Genomic DNA, 19507 nt, shown 5'->3' on the forward strand with positions numbered 1-19507 from the left:
AGGCCGCAATCTGGCGGCAGGCAGATCACGCGAACGCACAAATTACGCCGCCGCCTGGAGCCTGCATTGAAGGCTACTGGGCTTTCATGGTGGGATTGCGTGCGGGCCCCGGCTGAGATTACATCAGCAGATAGCGGGCACTCCAGCAGTCCGGCCACAGCCACGACATAACACACTTAGCAAACAGCGGGCGGCCGCAGCGGATTTGCCACGGAGTCCGCTGCTGCAAGGCGCGTGAACCGCTACATCCAAGCATGTAAGTGACGTTTTCCTTGTTAGTCCATAGGTCAACAGCACACGGAAAGCGCTTGGAATTTATGGAAACATATAAAGTACCTCGCGCTTCAGACACAGTTAGCTGAGGCATTCACAACACTTTTAAAAAATAATAAAATTGGTCACTCTTGAAATTTATCTTCCATTTTGCCATGTCAATTGCACATTTATTTTTATGAAATGACTAATTTCGTTCAAAACTGGCCATCTACATCTACATCTACATCCATACTCCGCAAGCCACCTGACGGTGTGTGGCGCAGGGTACTTTGAGTACCTATCGGTTCTCCCTTCTATTCCAGTCTCGTATTGTTCGTGGAAAGAAAGATTGTCGGTATGCCTCTGTGTGGGCTCTAATCTCTCATGGTCTCTTCGCGAGATATACGTAGGAGGGAGCAATATACTGCTTGATTCATCGGTGAAGGTATGTTCTCGAAACTTCAACAAAAGTCCGTATCGAGCTACTGAGCGTCTCTCCTGCAGAGTCTTCCACTGGAGTTTATCTATCATCTCCCTAACGCTTTCTCGATTACTAAATGATCCTGTAACGAAGAGCACTGCTCTCTGTTGGATCTTCTCTATCTCTTCTATCAACCCTATATGGTACGGATCCCACACTGGTGAGCAATATTCAAGCAGTGGGCGAACAAGTGTACTGTAACCTACTTCCTTTGTTTTTGGATTGCATTTCCTTAGGATTCTTCCAATGAATCTCAGTCTGGCATCTTCTCTACCGACGATCAACTTTATATGATCATTCCATTTTAAATCACTCCTAATGCCTACTCTCAGATAATTTATGGAATTAACTGCTGACCTGCTATATTGTAGCTAAATGATAACGGATCTTTCTTTCTATGTATTCGCAGCGCATTACACTTGTCTACATTGAGATTCAATTGCCATTCCCTGCACCATACGTCAATTCACTGCAGATCCTCCTGCATTTCAGTACAATTTTCCATTGTTACAACCTCTCGATACACCACAGCATCATCCGCAAAAAGCCTCAGTCAACTTCCGAGGTCATCCACAAGGTCATTTATGTATATTTTGAATAGCAACGGTCCTATGACACTCCCCTGCGGCACACCTGAAATCACTCTTACTTCGGAAGACTTCTTTCCATTGAGAATGACATGCTGCGTTCTGTTATCTAGGAAGTCTTCAATCCAATCACACAATTGGTCTGATAGTCCACATGCTGTTACTTTGTTCATTAAACGACTGTGGAGAACTGTATCGAACGCATTCCGGAAGTCAAGAAACACGGAATCTACCTGAGAACCCGTGTCTATGGCCCTCTGAGCCTCGTGGACGAATAGCGCGAGCTGGGTTTCACACGATCGTCTTTTTCGAAACCCATGCTGATTCCTACAGACTAGATTTCTAGTCTCCAGAAAGGTCATTATACTCGAACATAATATGTGCTCCAAAATTCTACAACTGATCGACGTTAGAGATATAGGTCCATAGTTCTGCACATCTGTTCGACGTCCCTTCTTGAAAACGGGGATGACCTGTGCCCTTTTCAAAAAATGGTTCAAATGGCTCTGAGCACTATGGGACTTAACAGCTGTGGTCATCAGTCCCCTAGAACTGAGAACTACTTAAACCTAACTAACCTAAGGACAACACACACATCCATGCCCGAGGCAGGATTCGAACCTGCGACCGTAGCAGTCGCGCGGGTCCGGACTGCGCGACTAGAACCGCGAGACCACCGCGGCCGGCGTGCCCTTTTCCAATCCTTTGGAACGCCATCTTCAGATCTAAGTAGCTTCACAAGCAACATGTCGTAACCACGAAAAACTACGAATCAGAATACTGGCACTATACACTGAGACGACAAAAACCATGGGATACCTCCTAATATCGTCTCGGACCTCCCCTTGTCCAGCGTAGTGCAGCGACTCGACGCGGTATGCACTCAACAAGTTGTTAGAATTCCCCTGCAAAAACATTGAGTCATTGCTGTCTCTGCAGTCACGCATAGTTCAACAATGTTGCCGATGCAGGATTTTGTGCACGAACTGTCAACTTAATTACGTCCAATAATTTTCGTCGGAATTCATGTCGGGCGATCTGGGTGGCCAAATCGTTCGCTCGAATTGTCCAGAATGTTCTTCATACCAGACAATTGTAGCCTGGTAAGCACGCAGCATTGTCGTCCATAAAAAGTCCATCGTTGTTTGGGAACATGGGGTCCATGAGCGGCTCTAATGGTATCCAAGCAGCTAATCAATAATCGGTTCAGTTGGACCGCAGGACCCAGTCCTTTCCATGTAAGTACAACCCCGCCATTATGGAGCCACCAACAGCTTTTACAGTGCCTTCTTGACAAACTGCGTCCATGGTTTCGTGTGGTCTGCGCCACTCTCGAACCTAACCATTAGCTCTTAACAATTGAAATCAGGTCTCATCTGATCTACACCTACATCTACATTTATACTCCGCAAGCCACCCAACGGTGTGTGGCGGAGGGCACTTTACGTGCCACTGCATTACCTCCTTTTCCTATTCCAGTCATGCATGGTTCGCGGGAAGAACGACTGCAGGAAAGCCTCCGTGCGCGCTCGAATCTCTCTAATTTTACATCCGTGATCTTCTCGGGAGGTATAACTAGGGGGAATCAATATATTCGATACCTCATCCAGAAACGCACCCCATCGAAACATGGACAGCAAGCTACACCGCGATGCAGAGCGCCTCTCTTGCAGAGTCTGCTACTTGAGTTTGCTAAACATCTCCGTAACGCTATCACGCTTACCAAATAACCCTGTGACGAAACGCGTCGCTCTTCTTTGGATCAGGCCACAATTTTGCAACCCTCTAGGTCCAATCGATAAAATGGTTAAGAGTCCAGGAGAGCCACTGGAGGCGATGCGGTCATTGAGTGAAGGCTGCCGGTCACTGAATTGTCCATTGTGAGAGGTAGTGCTTCAAATCTGGTATTCTCTAAACATTCTTGACGCTGTGGATCTCGGAATATTGAATTTCCTGACGATTTCGAAACTGAATGTCCCCTGCGTCTAGGTCCAACTGTCATTCTGCGTTCAAAGTCTGGTAATTCCCGTGGTGCGGTCATAATCACGTCGGAAACCTTTACACATGAATCACTTGAGTACAAATGACAGCCCTGCCAATATATTGCCCCTTTATACTTTGTGTACGCTATACTAACGCCACTTGTATATGTGCATATCTCTATCTTATGGCTTCTGTCATATCATAGTGTAGCTGCGAGGGTTCAAAATGGCTCTGAGCACTACGCGACTTAACTTCTGAGGTCATCAGTCGCCTAGAACTTAGAACTAATTAAACCTAACTAACCTAAGGACATCACACACATCCATGCCCGAGGCAGGATTCGAACCTGCGACCGGAGCGGTCACGCGGTTCCAGACTGAAGCGCCTTTAACCACACGGCCACACCGACCGGCCAGCTGCGAGGGGCTGTTAACGCACAATATTAGCGGAACTAACAGTAATCGTATGTATAGTTTTATACTGATATGACTGGTAGCTTAAGCAACTACATAGATATGGTGATGATCGGATTTAATAGAAACTACTCAAGTTATAAAAATTAATAGTGCAAAATAAATGATAAATTTTAAATATAAACGCAGTTGTGGAATATCCTCCAGACAAATACGTCGACAATAGAGAAAAGGATTACATCTATATCTACACTTCGGAAGCCATCTTACGGTATGTGGCGGAGGGTACTTCCGGAACCACTACCTATACCAGTGCAATTCTACACACAATATGAGGAAGATATTGTCGCCGGCCAGTGTGGCCGAGCGGTTCTGGGCGCGTCAGTCTGGAACCGCGCGACCGCTAAGGTCGCAGGTTCGAATCCTGCCTCGGGCATGGATGTGTGTAATGTCCTTAGGTTAGTTAGGTTTAAGTAGTTCTAAGTTCTAGGGGACTGATGGCCTCAGATGTTAAGTCCCATAGTGCTCAGAGCCATTTGAATCATTTGATTTGAAGATATTGTCCATCTTCTAACAGCGGCGTACCGTAGGTGTCTGGAGGATAGGAAAAAGCACAGGTCATCCCAGTTTTCAAGAAGGGTCGTCGAACGTCTATATATCTCACGTCAGTTTGCTGTACAATTTTGGAACATGCTCGCCTATTATGACACTTAGGGAGACCGAAAAACCCCACTGTAGGAATCAACATGGGTTCCGAAAACAACGATCGCGTGAAACCTAACTACCACTGTTCGTCGACGAGATACAGAAAGAGGTCGATTCAGGCGCCCAGGCAGATGCTATGATTCATGATCTCCGTACAGACGCCTGATGAACAAAATATGAGCGTGCGGAATATCAGACTATGTCTGTAAATGGATTGAGGAGTTTCTAGTGAACAGATGACACTAGGCTGTTCTCAACGGAGAGAAGTTTTCAGTTGTAAAAGTGACTTCGGGCGTACCCTAAGAGAGTGTTATAGGTGCATTACTCTTCACAATGTACAGAATGGTCAGAAATAATGTGAAAAGCTAGTACGGATGTTGTAGGGTAGGTTGTGCTGAAAAGTAATTGTCTAGAAAGAAATTTGATACGTTGCACCGTTTCAGAGTTTATTAGCAACCTACCGTACACCACGTTTACAAGCTTCTCAGACAGTTTCTTTCTTTATTTTCTTTTCTGTCCCCCTGGGGACAGAATTAGTGTACCCCAACTGTCTGTGTTTAGTGTAATCCATGAAATAATGCGAATGTGTTCAGATGTCTGCGAGCCGTGTAACTGAGGCGGGACGTGGAGACAAGCCCGGTATTCACCTAGTGGGATGTGGAAAACCGCCTAAAAACCACATCCAGGCTGGCCGGCACACCGGCCTCCGTCGTTAAACTGCTGGGCGGATTCGATCCGGGGCCGGCGCGCCTACCCGAGTCCAGGAAGCAGCGAGTTAGCGCTCTCGGCTAACCTGGCGGTTATTGCTTCTCAGACTGTTTCTGACCACTTACAAATATAAATCACAAAGTTCACAATATCGGTGGTTCCATGAGGCTTTTCGCCGTTGATGGTGTTCTGTACAGAGAAGTCGCAATGCTAAAAAATTGTAACTAAATGCGGGAAGGCCTGCAAGGTATCGAAGCTTCGTGCAGGGAGCGACAATTGATCCTCAACATAATCAAATGTAACGTATTGCTTATACACAAACTGAAATGTTCTTTATTATATGATTACACGATTTCAGAACAACCACTGTAAGCAGTGGACAAAATAGCTAGGAGTATGTGTACGGAGGGGTTTATAGTGGAACGGCCACATAAATCTAATAGCAGGAAATGGATATACCAAACTGGAACTCATTAGAAGATTCCTCAGGAAATGTAGTCCGTCAATAAAAGACGTACGTTACAAAACCATCGTGCGACCAATATTTGAATATTGCTCTTCAGTGTAGGATCCGTAACAATTTGGAAACAAATGTTGATGGTGTTGAGACTGCAACCAGCCACAAATTCACTGTCATACGGCTTTAATGCTTTCATTAGAACATGTGGTGCAGTTTTTACTGATTAGTTGTCGTGAAATCCCTATGAAATGAAATGAGTGTTTTGCGAACTGTTTCTTTCTTGGGTGAAGTATATTTCCTGAAGATTCTACCAATTAATCTCACTCTGGAATTTGCTATTCTTACCATTTATTTTATGTGATCATTCCACTCTATGTCGCTACCAGTGGTTAGTCCTAGGCATTTTACAGTAGTTACAGTTCCAGTTATTTTTCGACAATAGTATAATCGCACAACAGTGGAACTCATCGCCTTTTTATGCACAATATTAAAATATTTAAACAAGTTCAAGGTCAGTTACTAGTCCCTTCGTCAAACGTTTGTCTGCTAATGGTGCTCTTGCAATTCTCTACAGTCTTCCGTCGTCGTTACTCGCACTCGTAGACAACAGCATCGTTCTCGAATTGCCTCACAGCGTCTCCAACGTTATCTGCCAGGTCATAAATGAAAACTGTAACCTTAGAGCCCCTCACTTGAAGGACTCCCGAAAATATTTTTACATTTGTCGAATTTGGTCCGTTAAGAACAATGTGTTCAGTTCTATCCGCAAGGAAGTCCTGTAACGACTAACAAATCTGGTCCGATACTAGGTAACCTATTATTTATTTCACTAAACGACAGTGCAGAACTGTACCTGAAGTCAAGAAACGCGGCATCATATTGAGCACCGTCGTCTGCACCGTTGTGGATCTAATGGGGGAAAAGAGCGAGATGAGTTTCGTAGGATCTGTCTTGCCGAATCCATGCTGATTTTTATAAAGAAGAATTACGTTCTCCAAAACAGTCATACTGCGTGAGCATAAAACGTGTTCTATAATTCTACTCCAGATTAACATCGGCGATGTAGGCCTGTAATTATGCACTTAAGTCTGACGATCTTTCTTCTAAACGTGAAGGACCTCCACTTCCTTTCAAATCGCTTGAGACCCTTCGTTACTGTAGCGACATACGATGACCAAGCATGTGGGTCTTCCATGGACCACCAACATCAGCAATGATACATTTATTACACTCCACTTTCAATCTATTTGCTCATCCTTAGTACGACCAGGCCCTCATAAGGCTTTAATTTTAAAGTCAGTCACTGTAATAGAACACTGATCTGTATTTAAATTTATTACACTTAATGATTTTTGAACAAAACTTGAAAATAATTAAAGGTAAACTATTCTGTGGCGAATATTCGGGTGCCGATTTCAGGTAAAGCAATTAGAATGTTCAGTCAAATGCAGTTTTTGATATCTCGGTCAAAGGTGGTGCAGGAAGAACAAGCAAGTAAAAAATGAATATGAAGTTTATTGTAACATACACAAACAATCTTCTCTTACAGGAGTAAGTTTCGGCTGTATCGTCCACAGACGAAATTCAGTTTCGGCAGTAAAGTTCTCAAAAGAAATACAACCTGACGAAATGTTGATATGCCGGATGCACACCCGAAAAATTGTGAAAACTTCACGAATCGCTAATTCCTGAGAGACGGTCTCCTCTCCTTCCAACCTATTTGAGCTGCACAGGCCACAGGAAAAGTAATACGAGTAATACCATGAGTTACAAACCCATATCATAAACGTCGACCTGCAGTAGAATTTCGGAACATAGACAGTCTTCCAACATAGCCAGTTACTTCTAAGAAAACTATCTGTTGACAAATAACCAATTAAGAAAATACCGTTCTTGTGAAACACATTACCTCTTTGTTCTCATGAAGTAATCACTGTTACCGACAGGGGATGTCAAATTGACTCCAAATTTTTAGATTTCCTGAAGGCTTTTGAAACCGTTCTTCACTTGCGACTTCTCATCAAAATGTATGTCTACAGTGTTTCGTCTCAGTTGTGCGGATGGGTTCGTGATTTCTTCTCAAAAAAACCGCAATTCACACAAATTGACGGAAAGTCATAGAGTAAAACGAGAGTAATATCTGGTGTTCCACAAGGAAATTTTATAGGCCCTCTGTTGTTTCTAAGATATACATTTAGGAGACGATCTGAGCAGATTGTCTGCAGGTGATGCTGTCATCTACTGCCTCGCAAAATCGTTAGAAGATCAAAACTAATTGCAAAATCATTTAGACAACATAACTGTAAGTCGCGAAAAGTGAGAATTTACTCTAAATAATCGAAAGTGTGTAGTCATTCACATGAGTCAAGTGTCGGTCGGTCAAACTGCGACACGATAAATCACGAAAGTCTAAAGGCTGTCAATTCATCTAAATATCCTGGAGCATCTTGACAGCGAGGTCGCAAGTTTAATCTTCAGTAAGCCTCAGTTGAATATGTTCTGTTAACAATTATGACAAGAAAAATATTAGCTGCTAATGACTCAACTTGTGCCTCAGGAGGGCCACAGAAAATGAATGTCCGGCAATGGCAGAGATCAACCTTCTATGGGATGTATGTATTACACATCACAAAATGAACATGGTCGACATTAAAGAAATGTTCAAAACAGACCATTAACTTGCGCCACAAACACCGAATGAAAAATGGCACATCACAGTGATTAGAAAGGTTCGCTCCATCAGGATCGAAGGCGAACTCCTTTACTCTCAGGAGTCCTTGAAGAAGTTAGCAAATCGTTAAACTCAGGAAATGAAGAAGAACTTGGGAATTACAAACTATGCACGACGTTCAGCTAGGTATCCAGTCTTAAAGAATGCATATAGAATCATGTTGGTGTAACGGGGTGACGAGAACTGATGGAGTGTGATGTCATGCAACCGAATGCGAAAAGGTCTGTCGTAGATCGTCAAGCGGACGCTTTGTTTCAGATTTGGTCATCTTATATCTTCCAGTTCTACAGCACCGTTTGAAATTATGCAACCATCCATTGCCTTCCTTGATGTCGCGCGCAGACTGATGTGCATAACGCAATATGACACTATCGCGCACATCCTTCACTATCACGAGCTTCCTCGGAAAGTGCAGACGTCAGTTCGTGTAATAAGCGCGCCTTATCCTCCCCTGAATACCCGTAGTTTTCCTTATGCAGTACACTATCATATTTCTGCAGAGTTATAGGAAATTGTTCATCATTATTTTTCACTGTGTTCCGTTTGATTGTTCATGCACGTAATTATGTTTACTTTCCGGTCCTTGGACAACGGTTGTCCTTTACTGCGTTTCACTGGAGACGGTATTTGTGGCTTCCTGTCCGACAAGGATGATGAACTGCATGCCAGGGCACTGTTGTGGCGTAGCAAGACAGCCACGCCACTCGGAAGTAGCCGAAATGCACGCGTTACACACGCCGGCTGGCGTGAGGTCTGAAACAGGATACGTAATGAATGCTATAAAGAAAAGTACGTAGCTGCTGTAATACTTAACTTTAATCCATCATTGTGGTACATCGCTCTTGACGATACAAATGAGACTCTTTAAATACAAGCACTGTAAGGCTAATGGCGCCTTGCTAGGTCGTAGCCATGGACTTAACTGAAGGCTATTCTAACTGTCTCTCGGCAAATGAGAGAAAGGCTTCGTCAGTGTAGTCGCTAGCAAAGTCGTCGTACAACTGGGGCGAGTGCTAGTAAGTCTCTCTAGACCTGCCGTGTGGTGGCGCTCGGTCTGCAATTTCTGACAGTGGCGACACGCGGGTCCGACATGTACTAATGGACCGCGGCCGATTTAAAGCTACCACCTAGCAAGTGTGGTGTCTGGCGGTGACACCACAGACACCTTTTCGACATCACTTTCAGTTGTTAAGCATGTATCGTCATCATTGTACTCCTGAAGTTTATTGTCCACACAGTCGATCGTATACACCACACATTCCACGGACTCGTCCTGGAGAAACGCAAATATTTCATCTACCACTTCTTTCTCATTCTGAGAAATTCCTGGGGCTCCTATCTGACGAAATGTCAACTTCGGAAACTGCTGTCGTAGCTATAACGCGATGCTTATTTTGTTTATCGTTGCTATTTCTGAGCTTTGCATCAACACCGCTAGTGCTGTAGCACTATTGTGAGTTACTCGTCGATTCAGCAGTTCAACTACGTTCCGTAGCCTCATACTGTGTTCACCGTTGAAAATCTCCTGTCCCGCCCCTTGTTGCCTTTGGCAGCCAATATTGTGGTTGCATGGTAGACAATGTGTGGGCCATCGAATGTCAACATCATTGACCTTTTGCGACCTCGCTCTCAAGAGGTCCTTTGTAAGTCCCGTACGAACAGCTTAAATTAGAACGAACATACAGAAAATGTTGTGGGTAAGGCATTTTATTGGCAAAACACTTAGAAGATGCAACAGGTGTACTAAACAGACTGTCTATACCACACTTGTCCGTCCTCTTCTGGAGTGTTGCTGCGTGGCAAGGGACGCGCATCACATAATGATTGTCGGAGGGCATAGAAGAAATTCAAAGAATGGCAGTCCTCTTGTATTATCGGCAAATACGGGAGAGAGTGCCACAGATATGCTCAGCGAGTTGCGGCGACAATGATTAAGACCAACAGGTTTTTCATTGAAACAGGATGTTGTCATAAAATTTCCATCACCAGCCTTCTTTTCTGAATGCGAAAATGTTTTGTTGATGCCCATTTACATGGCAAGAAATGATAAATGTATTAAAAGAAGAGAAATCAGAGCTTGCACGGAAAGATTTAAATTTTAGTTTTTCCCCCAGTCTTCGGGAGTGGAACGGTAGACAAACAGCTTGAAGGTGCTTCGATGAACCCTCTGCCAGGCACTTAATTGTGAATTTCAAAAGTGGTCATATAGATGGAGAGTGGACGTATATCTTTAGGGTTTGGAAACGTGGGAGAGTCATCCTAGCGGAATGAATTATAATGTTGGTGAGGGATAGTAGACGGAGACGTTTGTTCCAATCCGGTATATGGTGAAATTTTGATCTTCTTGGAAAGTCCATGTTTTGTAAGTGTAATGAATAATAAAGACAAAGGGATCGAGAAATTTTCCATTACACAAAAGTGAACGTAAGTTTCAGAAAAAATGGCTACAGTGATGAAGTATCCAGTAAATATAGTTTGGAATATCTAACACGTTACTGAACAATGCAATATATCAAACACCTCCCACTTCAGTGGCAGAAATCAGTTGGTTATTGTCTTTACTTTTATTATCAAAAATGGCTCCGAGCACTATCGGACTCAACTTCTGAGGTCATAAGTCCCCTAGAACTTAGAACCAGTTACAGCAGCGTGGTTCCGGATCGAAGAGCCTAGAACCGCTCGGTTACGGCGGCCGGCTCAGTCAGTTATCTACGTAATTTTTATTCAGAGAAGATGTTGTCGCTGCCTGCGTCGGATGAAACGAATGTTAGAAACCTTAGTGTAGGGCTTCTGTGTCTGTCCTTGAGCGGCGCAGATGTATTTATAGTTACGTCGTATACTATACTGATGAAGTAATAAAAACTGGCGGGTTCTTAAAAGACGTCTCCGCTAAATTACTCAATTTTAATCCATGCCTTTTTTATGTTTATAAGAGTTCGCCTCGAGACGCAAAGTACAGATAGCGTTACATACATTTAGGAGGAAGTAATGTTGCAACAAAAATATTTTATAACAAACGATTGCAGATAAGCAACGAGGGTAGTAAAGACCAATAAACTGATAATGACGAAATAAAGTAAATACAAAGGTAGTCCCAATCGTAAGGTCTATTTTTTACAAGTACATAGACCTGTTTATTTCTACAATGGTTTACATCAGTATACAGCTTGAACATTTAGCTATTTTTCGACATAATCACCATTTCGGTCGAAGCATTTTTGTAGACGCTGTGGCAGTTTTTGTATGCCCATGTCATACCAGCTCGCCGCAATGCTGTTCAGAAAGTTATGAACCTCCTCTTTCACCTCGTCGTCGGAGCTGAATCGCTTTCTGGCCAAATGTTCTTTTAACCTAGGGAACAGATGATAGTCACTGGGCACCAAGTCAGGACTATAGGGTGGGTGGGTGATTATGTTCCACTGAAACTGTTGCAGGAGAGCAACGGTTTGCCGAGCGGTGTGTGGGCGAGCGTTGTCAGGGGGAATGTGTACGCCCTTGCTCAACATTCCTCTTCTCCGGTTCTGAATTGCCCGTTAGAGTTTTTTCAGTCTCTCAGTACCTGTCAGCGTTAATTGTGGTCCCAGTGATTCAGCTCCGACGACGATGTGAAAGAAGAGGTTCATAACTTTCTGAACAGCATTGCGGCGAGCTGGTATGACATGGGCATACAAAAACTGCCGCAGCGTCAACAAAAATACGGCGACAAAAACGGTAATTATATCGAAAAATAGCTAAATGTTCAAGCTGTAAACTGATGTAAACCATTGTAGAAATAAACAGGTCTATGCACTTGTAAAAAATACAAGACCTTACTTTTGGGATTACCCTCGTAAATAAATAAATATAAAAGTTATAAGGGGATTAAAATAAAAGGAAAATCGTATAAATGGATGATGTTATACATGACTTAAAGTATCTTGCTATTTTGCTAGAAATGAGGTTGCAATGAATGTACGGATTCCTTTCAGTTTGAAGGGATTTAAAGGCTGACAATCCACTGTGAGAACTACTACATAAAACGCCAAATTTCTGGAAGACTAGAATGTAAAACGCGCGTCGCGGCCCGGCACTCTATATCACGAGGACACGACGCAAAGAATAATGCATAACTTCTTTCTATTACAACTGGGACACGGGCATAAATCGGGCACGCAGCTGGCCCCGTGGCGGCGCCGTGCGGTGAGGTACGGCAGGAAATAGCTTTGGCCCCGTGGCTCGTCCATATAGTGCGGCGCGGTGCGGAAGCCCCCGTCGGCCGGGAGATTTGCTGGTGGCGCAACCGAGCGAGGTACGCGCCTCCTGCAGCCGCACGCGCAATATTTCCACGTGGCCTAATATACTGCGCTGCGCGCCGTCACACTACAGCGCTGCTTTGGTTCTCATCTAACATTGATATCCATATGTGTACTCTGCAAGCCATCATTCCATATGCGGGGTAGCTTACACATCAAAAGCTGATGCACGTACCATTCTGCCCCCTTTCTTCTTTTTTCCACTTGCCTGTTCAGTTCCTGTGCGTGAACGTTTATCTTCAGGTATTTGGATTCCGTAGAAATGTTGGAACACGTGAGGCAATATTGACCCTACGACTTACCTTAGAAGAAAGATTAAGGAAAGCCAAATCTACGTTTCTAGTATTTGTAGAGTTAGAGAAAGCTTTTGACAATGTTGATTGGAATACTCTCTTTCAAATTCTGAAGGTGGCAGGGGTAAAATACAGGGAGCGAAAGGCTATTTACAATTTTTACAGAAACCAGATGGCAGTTATAAGAGTCGAGGGGTATGGAAGGGAAGCAGTGGTTGGGAAGGAAGTGAGACAGGGCTGTAGCCTATCCCCGATGTTATTGGTTCAAATGGCCCTGAGCACTATGCGACTTAACTTCTAAGGTCATCAGTCCCCTAGAACTTAGAACTACTTAAACCTAACTAACCTAAGGACATCACACACATCCATGCCCGAGGCAGGATTCGAACCTGCACCCGTAGCGGTCGCGCTGTTCCAGACTGAACCCCGATGTTATTCAATCTGTATATTGAGCAAGCAATAAAGGAAACAAAAGAGAAGAACGGAGTAGGCATTAAAATCCATGGAGAAGAAATAAAAACTTTGATGTTCGCCAATGACAGCAAAGGACTTGGAAGAGCAATTGAACGGAATGGACAGTGTCTTGAAAGGAGGGTATAAGATAAACGTCAACAAAAGCAAAATGAGGATAATGGGATGTAGTCGAATTAAGTCGGGTGATGCTGAGGGAATTAGATTAGGAAATGAGATCCTTAAAGTAGTAAAGGAGTTTTCTTATTTGGGGAGCAAAATAACTGATGATGGTCAAAGTAGAGAGGAAATAAAATGTAGACTGGCAATGGCAAGGAAAGCGTTTCTGAAGAAGAGAAATTTTTTAACATCGAGTATAGATTTAAGCGTGAGGAAGTCGTTTCTGAAAGTATTTGTATGGATTGTAGCCATGTATGGAAGTGAAACATGGACAATAATAGTTTGGACAAGAAGAGAATAGAAGCTTTCCAAATGTGGTGCTACAGAAGAATGCTGATGATTAGATGGGTAGATCACATAACTAATGAGGAGGTATTGAATAGAACTGGGGAGAAGAGGAGCTTGTGGCACAACTTGACTAGAAGAAGGGATCGGTTGGTAGGGCATATTCTGAGGCATCAAGGGATCACCAATTTAGTATTGGAGGGCAGCGTGGAGGGTAAAAATCGTAGAGGGAGACCAAGAGACGAATACACTAAGCAGATTCAGAAGGATGTAGGCTGCAGTAGGTACTGGGAGATGAAGAAGCTTGCACAGCATAGAGTAGCATGGAGAGCTGCATCAAACCAGTCTCAGGACTGATGACCATAACAACAGCAACAACATTGATCCTTCTATTTGTTTGAATGACGTACTTCTTTTGTTTCCGCCAGTTGTTGTTGTTGTTGTTGTTGTGCTGGTGATGGTGGTCTTCGATCCGAAGACTGATCTAATGAACCTCCCTACGCTAATCTATCCTGTGCGAAACTCTTCATCTCTGCGCAACAACCGCACTCTGCATCCATTTGAACCTGCTCACTGTCGTCAAGGTTTGTCCTCCCTCTACAATTTTTACCACCCCGCCCGCTTCCTAAACTTCCTTCCATTAGTTTTTTTGGACAACATGGTTGTGGAGATGAAGCAGCGGTTAGTAAGATTAATCGATTATTCAAAAACAATCTTAATCGTATTTCTTATTATTATTATACCGACAACCGGTTCCAACCCGACGTAGGGGTCATCTTCTGGGCGTTTACACCATTGGTCGACTGCTGGTGGTGTCACTGCTGTCTACATAAGGGCAGTTTCCTGTAGTTTCTTGCCATTATGTAGACAGGAGTGGCACCACCAGCAATCGACCAATGGTGTAAACGCCCAGAAAATGACCCCTACGTCGGGTTGAAACCGGTTGGTGCTATAATAATAATAAATGCGATTAAGACTGTTTTGAATTATCCAAAAAATGGTTCAAATGGCTCTGAGCACTATGCGACTCAACTTCTGAGGTCATCAGTCGCCTAGAACTTAGAACTAATTAAACCTAACTAACCTAAAGACATCACACACATCCATGCCCGAGGCACGATTCGAACCTGCGACCGTAGCAGTCGCTCGGTTCCAGACTGTAGCGCCTAGTACCGCACGGCCACTCAGACCGGCCTTTGAATTATTGATTCCTTCCATTACCAAATGTGCGATTCCTTGATGCCTCCTGAAGTCTCCTAGCAACTGTACCCTCCTTTCAGTCAAGTTGCGCAATAAATTTCTTGTCTCCCGAATTCGATTCAGTGCATCTTCATTACTTATTCGATCTACCCATCTAACCTTCAGCGTTCTTCCGCGGCGCAACATTTTTGAATCATCGGTTTTCTTCGTGTCTGAACTACTTTCGTCCACGTTTCAACTCTGTGTAAGACTCCACTCCACAAAAATTCCTTCACAAAAGGTTTCCTAAAATATAAACTCAGGTTATATGTTAAAAATTGTGGGGTCTTGCCCACTCGTCGCTAATGGGGTGCCTACGGGATGCATCGTTCTCGGAATGCTATGCGACGATTCAAACAAATAACATTAGTAGTTTTATTTCTATAATTCAGTCGACAACACTTAACTTTGGAGATACATCAAATGTCGCTAGCGAGAGGCGACAATGAAAACAGTAAAGTTCTTGCCATACGCAAAGTTCCGGTAAGCTGACACATCACTGATAACTACCGCCCGCGATTCGATGCCGATCTGCGTTGCTAGCAGGAGCGTCGCTTTTATTCACGTCTGGCAAGGGTCGCGGAGCAGTCCAATTCCGCGTACCATTGGCCACCGTGTCCTCACCACCTTCTATGGTCTTTGTGGTTACGCCAGAACAAAAATTTCTCTTTTTAAGAATGACTTTGTTTGCTATTACTAGTCTGCATAAAAGCCTCACTATTTTAGCTATGGTCCGTCGTTTTGCCACCTACAAAGCAAAATTCATCGACTAGTTTTAATGTGTCATTTGCTAATCTAATTGTCTCATCATCACTTTATTTAATTTGACGTCATTCCTGCCCGCATCTCGTGGTCGTGCGGTAGCGTTCTCGCTTCCCACGCCCGGGTTCCCGGGTTCGATTCCCGGCAGGGTCAGGGATTTTCTCTGCCTCGTGATGGCTGGGTGTTGAGTGCTGTCCTTAGGTTAGTTAGGTTTAAGTAGTTCTAAGTTCTAGGGGACTGATGACCGTAGCAGTTAAGTCCCATAGTGCTCAGAGCCATTTGAACCATTTGACGTCATTCCTTTGTTCTTGTGGTAGTTTTATCTTGACACCTCCTTTCAGCACACTATCCTCCATTTGTTTAATGTTTTAATGGAATCTCTGCTTCTGATTCACAGCACCTAGATTTTCCTCACAGTAGCTCATGTATCAGTCGAAAACCTGCAACTTCAAGCACGTTCAGTCACCCAGTACCTTAAAGTTATCCAGCAGCCTAGTTATCCACAAATTTTCTTAGCAACTCTCGTAAACAAGGTATTTGTGGTTACCAACAAACTTGTTGAGAACTTGTTTAAAGGATTTCCAAGATTATCTTTAAATTTCATTCATTTTGTCTTGACATGTTCCGTCTTTCACTAGTTTCTGAACGCCTACGCAGACTAAAATCCCCGACATTACCTTCTGATAGCAGCAGTAACTTACTGACCACATAACTGAATGTGTCACAATCTTGTGCTATACCTTGTTTCATAATTCTAAGTTTTATGTGAAGTGGATGAAAAAGAATTTTTGGGTCCACCTTTGAATTGAGTTAAACATTTTCCCTCCAATTTCAGCGCATTCTGATTGGCCACAACAGTCGCATTTGCGTAGGAAGCAAGACTCCTTCCACGTAAATTAAACTCACCCGACGGGAGCCTATGACGTGGCCTTATCCCCAACCTTTACGCCAGTGTACACAAAATACACTTCCTTCACAAAGACTGAGATATCTGTTTCGGCCTTTTTCACTACAAGTTTGCCAAGCTGAATCAAAAGTGGTCAGTAGAATTAATGTAACATCTTTACCACAGGAAATTCTCAAAAGAAGGTACCAGTCGATTTGTCACTCGTTTCTGAAGTCTACGTGGAAAAACGTATAAAACAAGCATTTAGGCCTCAAGATTACCGTATCATCGAAATAGAGAGGCAGCCTATAAAATTATATTTATTTTTATAACATATTATTTTGCAAACCCTCACAGGGCAGTACTGGCATTGTTATAACCTTTGAACAGCTGCAGTTTGCATACATCACAGATATTCTGCGTTTGTGTCAAAACGACTGTGTCGAGGCCTTGCACCTACTCAGACTGCAACCAACAACACGGACAGCTTATGGAGGCACGAATCTCAGAGGTACATCTCTACCCAGTCACGAGGCAGCAACCCAAGTATCGCCAGATGTCACTTGCCGGCGGACATTTCTTACTCCGTGGACCATGTGACCCAAAGTAGTACCTGCAGTATCATGGTTTCAGGGCAGTATTTAGGGCAACGCCCGGGCTATATGTGGCAGTTCTCTCTGAGAGAGTTTCCTGGGTCACGCGACACTGCTGCAGCGTTCCCATAACCAGTACCTCACTCCGGAGCCCCCACTACGACGATGACGTCATCCATGTCGACCTTCACTTTCAGGAGTTGCCAGCTATGGACCTGCAGCATGTACCATGAAGACCTGTGGCCTCGAGTGACGTGATCGGCATATCGACTTTGTAATATTTGTCGTTGTTTTTCATCGGGAATATTCCAGACTCGAACATTTGTGTGTCGCTTCAGGACTTTAACTTTTGCTCATGCCCTAGGGACTTTAACTTTTGCACTTCCCTTCAGGACTTTCTCTGTGGCATGCTTAGAGTATGGACATAGGAGTTTGGAACTTTCAATATGCTCTGTCATTTTCAGTGCTTCAGCCTTCAGATATTATTATTCTTTCAATATTCGAGACGTGACTTGTTTTCAATCATTGTGTTCCAAACTAACTGCTGCCCTAGAAGATTGTTTGTGTGTGTTACAATAACCTTCATTTTTATTTTCTACCTGGTTGTGCACCACCCTTGGCCGAGATATCAAAAACTGCATATGACTGAACATTCTAGTTGCTTTACCTGAAAGAAGAAGAAGTACTGCTGTCCCAGATGTGCACTATAAAACTGATGGACTAATTTACAGACATCTGCTGACACTGGCACAGGAACATTGTCACTAGAAGGATTTAAGAGATAAGGCTGTAGCCACAGTTTATAGCGCTTCCTAGAGTTACTTAGGTGGAAGATCTGTGCCAGTTTATGACAAGTGCTCCTACAGTAAAAACTGTTCAGTTGAATATGAGAACCTGTAACACCGAAACAGCAGATAAAATATCTTGGGCACTATCAAAATTTTTCGGTGTTTAATGTCCGTTCACAACTTGTGCTGTGCTTCTAATTCTGAATCTGTAGGCTTTGTTACAGAAACTATGTTTAATGTATACTGGATGTAATAGTGTATTTATTTCTCAATCTATATAATATATTGTAATTTAAATGTAATATATATAATATATTGTAATTATAATGTAATTATCCCCCCATGAACCATGGACCTTGCCGTTGGTGGGGAGGCTTGCGTGCCTCAACGATACAGATAGCTGTACCATAGGTGCAACCACAACGGAGGGATATCTGTTGAGAGGCCAGACAAACGTGTGGTTCCTGAAGAGGGGCAGCAGCCTTTTCAGTAGTTGCAGGGGCAACAGTCTGAATCATTGACTGATCTGGCCTTGTAACGCTAACCAACGGCCTTGCTGTTGTGGTACTGCGAACGGCTGAAAGCAAGCGGAAACTACAGCCGTAATATTTCCCGAGGGCATGCAGCTTTACTGTGTGATTAAATGATGATGGCATCCTCTTGGGTAAAATATTCCGGAGGTAAAATAGTCTCCCATTCGGATCTCCGGACGGGGACTACTCAAGAGGACGTCGTTATCATGAGAAAGAAAACTGGCGTTCTACGGATCGGAGCGTGGAATGTCAGATCCCTTAATTGGGCAGGTAAGTTAGAAAATTTAAAAAAGAAAATGGATAGGTTAAAGTTAGATATAGTGGGAATTAGTGAAGTTCGGTGGCAGGAGGAACAAGACTTTTGGTCAGGTGAATACAGGGTTATAAATACAAAATCAAATAGGGGTAATGCAGGAGTAGGTTTAATAATGAATAAAAAAATAGGAGTGCTGGTAAGCTACTACAAACAGTATAGTGAACACATTATTGTGGCCAAGATACACACGAAGCCCACGCCTACTACAGTAGTACAAGTTTATATGCCAACTAGCTCTGCAGATGATGAAGAAATTGATGAAATGTATGATGAGATAAAAGAAATTATTCAGGTAGTGAAGGGAGATGAAAATTTAATAGTCATGGGTGACTGGAATTCAACAGTAGGAAAAGGAAGAGAAGGAAACGTAGTAGATGAATCTGGATTAGGGCTAAGAAATTAAAGAGGAAGCCGCCTGGTAGAATTTTGGACAGAGCATAACTTAATCATAGCTAACACTTGGTTCAAGAATCATGAAAGAAGGTTGTATACGTGGAAGAACCCTGGAAATACTAAAAGGTTTCAGATATATTATATAATGGTAAGACAGAGATTTAGGAACCAGGT

The sequence above is a fragment of the Schistocerca cancellata genome, chromosome 1 (genome assembly GCF_023864275.1).
Source record: "Schistocerca cancellata isolate TAMUIC-IGC-003103 chromosome 1, iqSchCanc2.1, whole genome shotgun sequence".
NCBI classification, from domain to species: domain Eukaryota; kingdom Metazoa; phylum Arthropoda; class Insecta; order Orthoptera; family Acrididae; genus Schistocerca; species Schistocerca cancellata.